Here is a 12,107-nt window from a genome sequence, read left to right as displayed (position 1 = left end):
GGATTTTCACACCTACTGCCTCGATGATTTTTGTCTTTGGATGAGAAATTATTTCGAACTTGATGCCACGCCTGATTATGATTGCCACACCGCCACCACTTTGATTGGTACGATCTAGCCGGGTTATAATGTAATTTGGAAGCGAGAAATTAATAGAAGGGTTTAGCCGGGTTTCTGTGATAATGCCCACGTCGATATTTTGTTGGGTCAAAAAGTTGCACAATTCAATCTTCTTCGGTCGAACAGAGCGAGCGTTCCTATTTGCAATTCTGATTTTGCGGGGCTCAATTGACCCCATATCTGAACATCATATCGTGAAGAACCTGCATTTGGTCCACGCGAGTTTTGCACAGTTTTATACGTTCACAGAGCACGTTGAAAATTGCCCACAATTCAGAGGAACTGTATAAGGCTTGATCGCTTTCCGTTGGGCTGGGATTTACAGCTTGTTCTTGCATTTTAGCTCTGATGCGAGGATCAAGACAACGAGAGTAGCTTCCGGCGTAGCTTGGAATCTGAGAGCTTACTGAATTTGAAGGTCGTATTGGTTCCACAGAGTTTGGCATAGGAGGAAACTCTTTTTCATTGAATTCTGCACAGGTGGTCTTTTGGTTGATGTTCTACTTGTTCGATTTGAATGTGTTGTTTGTTGCCGGATACGTATATAGTCGGCGCGTTTAGGACAACTACGATCTGTTGCTGGATGTGACCCTGCACAATTTGCACATCTTTTGGCTGGTTCAGTTTTCGTTGGACAGCTTTCCGTAGCATGAGCAGCTCCACAATTGTTACACCTGCCCTTCAGGTGGCAGTTCCGAGTTCCATGACCGTGGTACAGGCAATTCATACACTGAGTTACGTCAGCACGCTTATTACGATAGGCCTGCCAACGGATAAAGAAATTCGCAACATATTTGACCTCAAGCAGCCTCTTAAGGGTAGTGTACCCTTTTTGGAATTGAACAAGATATATTGCATCATCTTGATTCACAAACTCGAGTTTTCGTTTGATGATGTGTACGGCATTGCATTCAAGTTTGCATTCGCTTTGTAACAGTGATTGAAGCTCCTTAGGGTCGACCAATGGAAGACCACGAAGAACAACTCGATAGGGTCTTTCTCCAGGTTTGTCGTGTGTGTAGTATTCATACTCGCATTTCTGTATATATTTTTCCACTTTGTTGAATTCCTCAGCTGAGTCGCAAATAATTTTTGTTCCGAACCGAGTGATTTTAAACATCGGATTCACACCACATTTTGGAATTGATTCGACGAGGGTTTTTATTTCCACATTTTTAACAACCAGTGGAGGTTGTGTCTTCTTATGAGTTGATTTTTTCGGTTGAACTTCTGCTGGGCCATCTGGCTCTGTTTGCATACAGTCCGACAGTGATGAGAACGGGTTCCGGTTAAGAAGCTGATTTTCCATGCCATCTGCTGAATGACCACGTTTTTTCCTTTTAGATTTGTGATCCACTGAACTCTGGTTCACATCCGACGAAGTTTTCATATTAAAAGCACACTGAACTGGAAAAGGGCAAAATGCCTTGAGAAAGGCATTATTTTCACCACTTAGACAGTATTTTCAACACTTTACTAGGTACCGAAAGACACTTCTTAACGCGACGACGGTTGATCCCCAACCCGTCGATGTGTAATATATTACGATATATTCCGTAATTTATCATGCGAATGCTTTATAAAACTTCAATCAAGGTGTAGAATTATCTTTGGGAAGCCTGAGAAGGTAACCGTGAGGACTCACCTAGAAACAATCGTCCTACATTTTAAATAAATTCACACACTGCATTAGCTATTACACTTAAAGTTTACACATTTATAATTTATAATTAAATTATAATTTTTGAAAAAGAAGTTTATAAATTGTTATAATAGTTCGCGCGTGGTTATATCCCATATATGATTGCAATCTAGTTGATAGGAGCAATAAGAAATATAGGATATCATAGTAAACGGTGAGTATGTATAACCTAAATGGGATCATTCTAACGTTGCTCAATTCCCTTTTCCCAACCTAATATGAAATATATTGAACCCAAAGGCAATGAAAGGAAACTCACAATTTTAATGGAACCTTGATGCACCTCGGTGCGAAAGTGCGGCCGCACGAATCGCCTGCAATCGCGAGAAGTAAACAGCTACACAGATCTGCAGCGGTGTGGCTGCCAGTGTGAACCAAATCCCACCTCCTCCACCACACTAAGCGAAAAAAAGCCTGCCTCCCTTCGTCAGTCATGGTACAATCAAATGCTCGTATGTATTCCGATTCCAAACAACTGCACTCAAGGCTACGGTGACAGTGGATCCGAGCACTCACGAAAACCCGACTGCACAAATGACGAAAAGAAACAAACCACTCTGCCAGCCAGAAGAAGGCGAGCCCGAACAAAGCGAGGGAAACCAATGCACTCAAATCAATTCAATTCCATGCAGCAGCAACCTCACGACCGCACACCACTCCTACAGCCACATTCTCGCACACAGCCGCATCCTCCACCACACCACCCAGTATGATGCATATGTGCAAGAGAGAAAGGAACTTTGCTTGAGAAGAGAATAGAGAACTTAAGAAGAATAACTTCATTTAGCTCCAAAAAAAAAAACACTCTCCCAACATAAATACACACACGTCAATGAGAATGAGAATGGGAATTTCAAACCTTCCTATGAAATACCGTTCAAGCCATTGAAAAGAAAAAAACTTTCTCGCGATGGGTCATCGCATAACACCTGCAGATCCTCTCACGGTAATATATTCACTGCGGCACACATACACACACAAAAACATTGCAAGAAACCGGAATTGCTAAAGCTTATTTATAATAACGACTTTTAGTAAAAAAAAACGAAAAACCACTTTTAGCCTTTTTAAATTTCACTTTTTCGAAGACACTCACGAAACCGACATTTTATAATTTCCCCGCACGGCGGACAATATTGAAACAAGTTTGAACACGATGCACGACAAAAAAAAGAACCTAGCGCGGAGCGAACCAAACAGGTCTACACCCGACGACTGCCCGATCGGGACTCCTTTTTCTTCCCTCCAATATGTATGATTAAAACATTATTTTCCGTCCAACGTACTAAATTTATATTAATACATTCATTACCCCATTCTATCGTATAATTCAAATTCTGAATTGAAGTTTTGTATGAATTGCATTCTGTTTTTCAGAGCTGCTATTTCCGGATGAGTACTGTAACTATTCTTCTTTTTTTTATATCTCCATCTTTCCATCTTTTCTTCATCCTTTGCTGATGGATCATTCACTATACCGAAAACTTTTGTGTGAAATATTCTTCCTTCTTCGAGGTCCGGTGCCACCATTTGATTACCAGGAACAGCAATCATGAAAAAGGTGGATACATAAACTCTGTCTTCATTAAACAAATATATATTTGTTTTGGACCACATACAATTGTTTCCAAGATTTTGTGACTGTGGTTGGCGTGCTGCCAATATTCAAATTGCTAGGTCGTTGAATATTATTTTTCTCAGTGCCTTGTCCAGTATTTCTGAATTTAGCATGATTAACATTTCTAATTTTTCTCGATATATTACGTTTATGTTTCTAATTTGTCCCTGATTCATCATTCTGTTGGCGTTGGACAATCTTTTATCAGTCCATCGCCAAAGGAAATTTCAGCTCCAAAAGCAATTGTGCGCAATGCAGTTTTCTATTATCGGAACGCCCCTTCAATTGTTGTAGTCTTTTCGGGAACTTCCAGAACAAACTGATTTTAGAAGCATTCTTGAAATAGTTTCCGCTTTGAAACATCGAGAGTTGTTCGATTTTTCAATTATAATCAATGGATGTTTATTAATATCAGAAAAGTTGTAACATGAAAATTGTCCGGTTTTCATGCGATGCCTTTTTTCTTCCAAATGAATTAACGTGAACATTTTGAAAAATAAGGCAGATTCGTTGCAATTATATACCTGGTCACCGTCAAATCATAAGTATTTTGACCTAAAAAAATGTCCTTTAAAAATATACATTGCACAAACTTTAAAATTAAGACAAGAATCGCTGAACTTGAACAACGCCGATACTATCAACCACCACAGTCGTATACAGCCGTCTTTAGCATGCTGTATTTTCCATTAAAGTAAGTATAGAATATCTACCATCAATTAATTTGAACATTGAAACAATTATACATTCAGCAGCATATTTAATTTTTCTTATAGTGCTCATAGTTGAAATATACAGTTCCACAAATTAATCCTTCTGTTTTAGCATTCTTGTGATCGTAATACGGTGTATACCGAATTGTTGAGAGATTTGTAATTTTTTTTCCATTGGCTTATATCGCCTTATTGTCACTGCACAAGAATAAATCTATTACAAAAAAGTATGACTGTCTCTTCCACGGCTCAAACTGGGAAACGGCATAGGTCGTGCATCTCATTTTACAAAATCGAAGAAAAAGTTGCTCAGAATTATTCATAGTTTTTGATTCTGAGCCTATGGAAATAACATGCTTTCAAGCTTTCAAAGAAATATGTGGTATACGCCACAAATCCATCAGTTAGAAATTTTTCCATGAATACATCTAATCTCGATAGGCGGCATGAATGCTCAAAACTATTTTTTCTGCTTAAATTTCATTTTTTGTTCAATAATTTAACGGCAGATTGAACTTTTCATATATTTTTCATTTTTCGAAAAACGTAAAAAAAAGGGGAAACATTTTCAGTGATAAATTCGAGAGTGATAAAAACGAGACGGGATAAAAACGCCCAGTGATATAATCGAGACGTCACTGTATATATAAGAAGGATTACGTCGTATACCTCATCATCACGGGAGAACGGCTGATCAGATCTGCGAGGTCCACATATTTTTTGAGTTTGTCTTTATCCAAATTAGGATGATATAATACTTTGGAGGATATTTGAGATAAATAGGAAAATTCGAAAAAATTACTACGCATATCTTATATATATATATATATATATATATATATAAATATATATATATATATATATATATATATAGAACTAGCTGACCCGGCAAACTTCGTCCCGCCCAAAATTTGTTTTTTGTTATCAATACCTTCAAACATTTCAAACAAACACGTTTTTTACTAAGCGCAAGTTCATTGATTGATCTTCTAATCGACCCTGTTGAATTTACCTTATACTAAAAAAATCCTAGTACCTCTACCAAAACTCATCATTATAATATCAGATTATTTTCTGAGACAATTCTCGTTCACGATTTTTCAACCACTTGCAAATAACATGTTTCTCCGTTACATGGAATAAATTTTTGATACAGAAAATATGATAAAATAAAGACAGCCCTAAATCGGACAATTCCTTCCTCAAGTTTTGCTCTTATCAACCTATTCGGCAATCCATTTTTATTGGTATAGATGGAAGAAGATAAAGATATTTCGTTGGTGCAAACATCAAATGGACTAACAACGTAATTGTAGAACATATGGGAATTATACAGTGCCTTAGAGAGGGGGGAGAAGTGTCTAACCACCATAGAAATATTTATTGTACCATAAAACCTTCATACGCCTAATTTGGTTTCATATTCTTGATTACTTCTCGAGTAATGCAGAAATTTGTGTCTCATTTGTATTTCAGCCCTCCCTTAGAGAGGGAGGTGGAGTGTCTAACCACCATAGAATAATTTATTGCACCCTTAAACCTCCATGTGCCTAATTTGGTTTCATTTGCTTGATTAATTTTCGAGTAATGCAGAAATATGTGTTTCATTTGTATGGCAGAGAGGGGGGGGTGGGGTCTCAAACTATCTCGAAAACCTTCCCCGGCCCCAAAAACCTCTACGTACCAATTTTCATGTCGATCGGTTCAGTGGTTTTCGAGTTCATAAGAATCAGACAGACAGACAGACAGACAGACAGACATACAGACAGAAATCCATTATATATATATATATATATATATATATATATATATATATATATATATATATATATATATATATATATATATATATATATATATATATATATATATATATATATATATCTATATATATATATATATATATATATATATATATATATATATATATATATATATATATATATATATATATAGATAAGGTAATTAAAAATAAAAAGAAAAAAATCTAAAAAAAAGAAGTACGCATATTTATGTTTCGCAGTGAAAATCATCTTTTAGATCAATTTTACAGATCTGAAGAATAACATGCGAACTCTCTTGAAAAGTATTATTTATGTGTACCAATCAAATTTTTCTCTAGAAATAAATTATATGGCAGAACAACGTTTGCCGGGTCAGCTAGTTTTGATTATAAACGTGAATGTTTAACTAAAAACAATGTTAACGTGTCCACGTGGACATTATCTAAACCCCCTCCCCCCCTCACCGTGGACAAGCGTGGACAGTTTTGTACTCCCAACCCCTTTTAAAGTTGTCCACGTGGTATATGTGGACAGCCCCTAATAGTCACTTGAATTTCATCTCAACGTTGAAAGGATACAAAAAAAATATTTTTTTAAACTGTATATAATCGAGTCCAAAATTGTATATAATCGAATCACATGTAATCGAGTCCGACCTGTATATCTACCCAAAGCTACCCGCAGCAAAAGAAAATATTGTTCTTAGAATATTCCAAAACTTGAGAGTTTAAGTTTTAAAATTATGTACATTCAATATTTATGCGTTAATTTGAAAGTTCGCGTCGGGCATCGTTGCGAAGTAGACGTGTGCATTTGCGCTCTATATTTTCTCCACGAGTGTCGGTATTTATAACGCGTTTCGGGTGGAAATTTTGATCATTTCACGTAAAATTGTGCTTTCCGCCCGGGGGCTTTGGAATCCGGGAGAATCTACCTGAGTTTTCTATGAAATTTCCCATAATATAATTGTAGTGATTTGCTCGGTGAAGGCTCTACATATTTACATATTTAGTGTGTTCGCTTTCGTTACTAGCTCGGTTTCGCTTGATGACGAATTTTTTTTTTCATCGCGCATGTGTATGGTTGCGTTTTCTATATGGATCGATTCGTGTATTGTAGTTTGTGTGAATAAAAAGCATCAGTTCTGTTATGATGAAGAGGGTTCTCAAGGGCGTGTGCTAATTGTGTATAAGTATGTGTCTGTTCAAACGAAAATTCTAATGCGTTCATTTGTATGCTGGCCTGCATTCGACTGTAGATGCGTTTGAGTTCTCGCGCGAGTGCTGCTTGGGAATAAGTTGTGAATGAGCGACTGAAAGAGATAGGATTTTCGTGGTGGTTGGGTTATCAAATTCCGTGGTAGATACTCCAGCGGCATGTATCGATCGAATGCGTTTGATCGCGTTTATTGTGCACTCGTTTATAATTTCATCAGTGACACTATCACCAGCGAACGACACACGCACAGAAGGAAGACGGAACCGGATTTACAGTGGCATGAGATTCAATTCATTTTTATTTCTCTAATTTTCTTCTATTTATAACTTGACATTGGCGTTCTGCATTAATGTATTGTATTTCTATTTTTTCTTCGATTCCGTTAGACTTGCAAAAGATATAAGTGTTTTCAACATTAAAATTCGAATTACGTTTTCGCATTCATCTCTTAGAATTCGGATTCTTGTTCTTGATTTCAGATCTGGTTTTTTTAGAGATACTTATTGGTGTTTCATGCGTCAGATTCATATCTCGTATTTTCATTCTAATTATGATTTGTAGTTTGAAGCCGCATAGGAATATCGAAATGAAAAACAATATGTTTTTCGTTTTTCGTTTTTACACTACTTAAGTATAGATATTAGTTTAATAGAAACTTGCATCTGTTTATGAGCCTCCCAATTCCAAAGATAAGTCAGGCTCTAAGAGATGGTGGTTCCTATTTTTCTGAGATTGTTTAATCATTTGTAAATGTTTCATAAATTAATTATTTAACATTTTTGAGGATTGTTTTTTCAAAATATATGCAAATAAATGGAATTACTTGTTACATGTATATTAAAAGTGTGTTAATTTAAGTATTGCACATATATCCATGTGTTCATGCATGCATAAGTGTTTTTGTAGAGATAACTTGTATATGTATATGTGTTGCGATTTGTTTGACTATTATAGAGACTACGTTTGATAAACACATTACGAAAATAGAGGAAACGTTTCGCAAGACTTTTGAGGTTACCCAAAATAGCCTTCGTAGTCGGGTAACGAAATACATCCGTTTTTCGGGGACATTTTCAAAAAGTCTCAGAAATTTATCATCATATTCATTTTAATTTTTTTGAAAATTTATTTTGGATTCAATTTCACATATATCCAATCATGTAGTAAAAGTGTTATTTTGCTTGGACCTGAATAGGAGTGATAATTTAGTTTTTTGTCGATTTTTGCATACTTCAGCAACATCATATTATCAACTTTATAGTTCTAATATGAATTCACATTCCAGAGGCAGATAGTGGCGAATGGATTATATGGTTCCGATTTTGTATTCCATATCGCAGATAGTATGTTTAAATGTAATGTTTATATTCATGTTCAACATTTTTTTCATGTTAGAAGCTAAAGCATTCTCACTCCAGCAGGTTTTTCTATTATTCGATAAAAATAAAATGTGATTTAAAAAGACGGGTGGGTAATGTCGGGGACATAACCGGAGTGACGTAGGACTATACAAAGGGGACAGCTTTTGCTAAATATATATTTCAAATATATTGTTTTATTTTCTTCTCCTTCGTGAATACCTCTACCTATCTACCTGAAAAATGGATTAGTTTACTGTTTACTCTTTATGAACATGTTGGGGGTTCTGAAAAGAACCTTTGGTGTTGTGTTTTTGCGTTTTTTTTTACAAACTTGATTCTTGTTTTTTTTCTGAAGGCTTTGTACTTATTAAATGTTCAACGCCGAGCATCTTTCGGCGTATGCACATATCGTACAATCAAAATGATGGCTGTGATAGGGAATGCATAGGTGGTCATCAGCTCATTCACTATCATATATTTCACTATTGAGCATATTATCGTACCTTAAACTGTGGTTTCGGAGACGAATGAATTGTAAGATTTGTAGTCTCCGCAAACAAAATAAATAAAAATTTTCTCTAGAAATAAATTATATGGCAGAACAACGTTTGCCGGGTCAGCTAGTTTTGATTATAAACGTGAATGTTTAACTAAAAACAATGTTAACGTGTCCACGTGGACATTATCTAAACCCCCTCCCCCCCTCACCGTGGACAAGCGTGGACAGTTTTGTACTCCCAACCCCTTTTAAAGTTGTCCACGTGGTATATGTGGACAGCCCCTAATAGTCACTTGAATTTCATCTCAACGTTGAAAGGATACAAAAAAAATATTTTTTTAAACTGTATATAATCGAGTCCAAAATTGTATATAATCGAATCACATGTAATCGAGTCCGACCTGTATATCTACCCAAAGCTACCCGCAGCAAAAGAAAATATTGTTCTTAGAATATTCCAAAACTTGAGAGTTTAAGTTTTAAAATTATGTACATTCAATATTTATGCGTTAATTTGAAAGTTCGCGTCGGGCATCGTTGCGAAGTAGACGTGTGCATTTGCGCTCTATATTTTCTCCACGAGTGTCGGTATTTATAACGCGTTTCGGGTGGAAATTTTGATCATTTCACGTAAAATTACTTAAGTATAGATATTAGTTTAATAGAAACTTGCATCTGTTTATGAGCCTCCCAATTCCAAAGATAAGTCAGGCTCTAAGAGATGGTGGTTCCTATTTTTCTGAGATTGTTTAATCATTTGTAAATGTTTCATAAATTAATTATTTAACATTTTTGAGGATTGTTTTTTCAAAATATATGCAAATAAATGGAATTACTTGTTACATGTATATTAAAAGTGTGTTAATTTAAGTATTGCACATATATCCATGTGTTCATGCATGCATAAGTGTTTTTGTAGAGATAACTTGTATATGTATATGTGTTGCGATTTGTTTGACTATTATAGAGACTACGTTTGATAAACACATTACGAAAATAGAGGAAACGTTTCGCAAGACTTTTGAGGTTACCCAAAATAGCCTTCGTAGTCGGGTAACGAAATACATCCGTTTTTCGGGGACATTTTCAAAAAGTCTCAGAAATTTATCATCATATTCATTTTAATTTTTTTGAAAATTTATTTTGGATTCAATTTCACATATATCCAATCATGTAGTAAAAGTGTTATTTTGCTTGGACCTGAATAGGAGTGATAATTTAGTTTTTTGTCGATTTTTGCATACTTCAGCAACATCATATTATCAACTTTATAGTTCTAATATGAATTCACATTCCAGAGGCAGATAGTGGCGAATGGATTATATGGTTCCGATTTTGTATTCCATATCGCAGATAGTATGTTTAAATGTAATGTTTATATTCATGTTCAACATTTTTTTCATGTTAGAAGCTAAAGCATTCTCACTCCAGCAGGTTTTTCTATTATTCGATAAAAATAAAATGTGATTTAAAAAGACGGGTGGGTAATGTCGGGGACATAACCGGAGTGACGTAGGACTATACAAAGGGGACAGCTTTTGCTAAATATATATTTCAAATATATTGTTTTATTTTCTTCTCCTTCGTGAATACCTCTACCTATCTACCTGAAAAATGGATTAGTTTACTGTTTACTCTTTATGAACATGTTGGGGGTTCTGAAAAGAACCTTTGGTGTTGTGTTTTTGCGTTTTTTTTTACAAACTTGATTCTTGTTTTTTTTCTGAAGGCTTTGTACTTATTAAATGTTCAACGCCGAGCATCTTTCGGCGTATGCACATATCGTACAATCAAAATGATGGCTGTGATAGGGAATGCATAGGTGGTCATCAGCTCATTCACTATCATATATTTCACTATTGAGCATATTATCGTACCTTAAACTGTGGTTTCGGAGACGAATGAATTGTAAGATTTGTAGTCTCCGCAAACAAAATAAATAAAAATGAAACAGAACTGAGGTTTTGGAGACGAACTCCACGATCTGTCGAGAAATAAACGAACTATAAGCGTTCTGAAAAGCCAACAGTAAATAAAGGGACGGATGACCTTTGGATTAAAGTCCTTTAAAATAAGAACAGAGCAGCAGGAAATTTGTTGCTCCTTAGTTATTCTTCTATACAATGCAGATGTAACGTCCGTTAATTTTCAACATCAGTTATCATCCAAAGAAAGCAGTTCTTGCTACCGAGAAATTTCGTTAATGCCATCCTGCATACAATGTGTTGTAATTTGAAGCCACTTTTAATTCGGAAACCATGCATGGGTTTTTGAAAACTGAATGATCAATTTAAAAAACCTCAGTCACCAATAAGCTCAAGAACAAGCATAAACAAAATAAATCGGTTTATATTATATGTCATATTATGTCACTTTAGAATGCATTGTGAAAAACTTTTAATAACTCTTCATTGAAAGGTTCAATGGCCCTGAAAAGCGCCGTGGTTTACGGTGGCTGGTTTTACCACCAAAGCAGTCTGTATAAACAAACTTTTTCCTTCTTCTACCTGCTGCCGTTTTGCAATTGCGTTTGCCACTCGCTGAAACTAGTTAATGCCACCGAACCGAATGTGCTCTGTTCTGTAGGCGGGTTTTCTTATTGTCGTGAGCAGCTTTGCAAGCCAACTCGAGCACTCCGGCGGCCGAATTTCTAAAACCGCTATTAGGTATACTGGTGCTCCGGCACCAATCCGTTGATGCGATGTGATGTGAAACGATGCCATACAACCATACGGATTTACGGTATATACGAATGATATATTTTTCAGCGGGTCCGCGCGTTTTGTACTTTGGCGGTACACGCTCACAGGATAGAGATAAATCAGCAGACTCAGCCAAAGGGGCGAGTCCAACGAGACGAACGAATGAGCGTTAAAAGGCAGCGATGGCAAAAATATACATTCATTACGATTTGTTCGCTCGTTGGATTCACATGCAGTTGTTTCTAACAAACACGAAGGTACCGAAGACTAGTGGAATAATGGAAAAGCCGCCAAAAAGTTCGGCACGGCGCAGAAGAATATCTCGGAAACCGACAAGAGGGAGAAGAAGTAATCATATGCTATCTACATCATAAGGTGCTGAATCAGGAT

This window comes from Toxorhynchites rutilus, chromosome 3 (assembly GCF_029784135.1).
Source record: "Toxorhynchites rutilus septentrionalis strain SRP chromosome 3, ASM2978413v1, whole genome shotgun sequence".
Lineage (NCBI taxonomy): Eukaryota > Metazoa > Arthropoda > Insecta > Diptera > Culicidae > Toxorhynchites > Toxorhynchites rutilus.
This window is presented reverse-complemented; position numbering follows the sequence as displayed.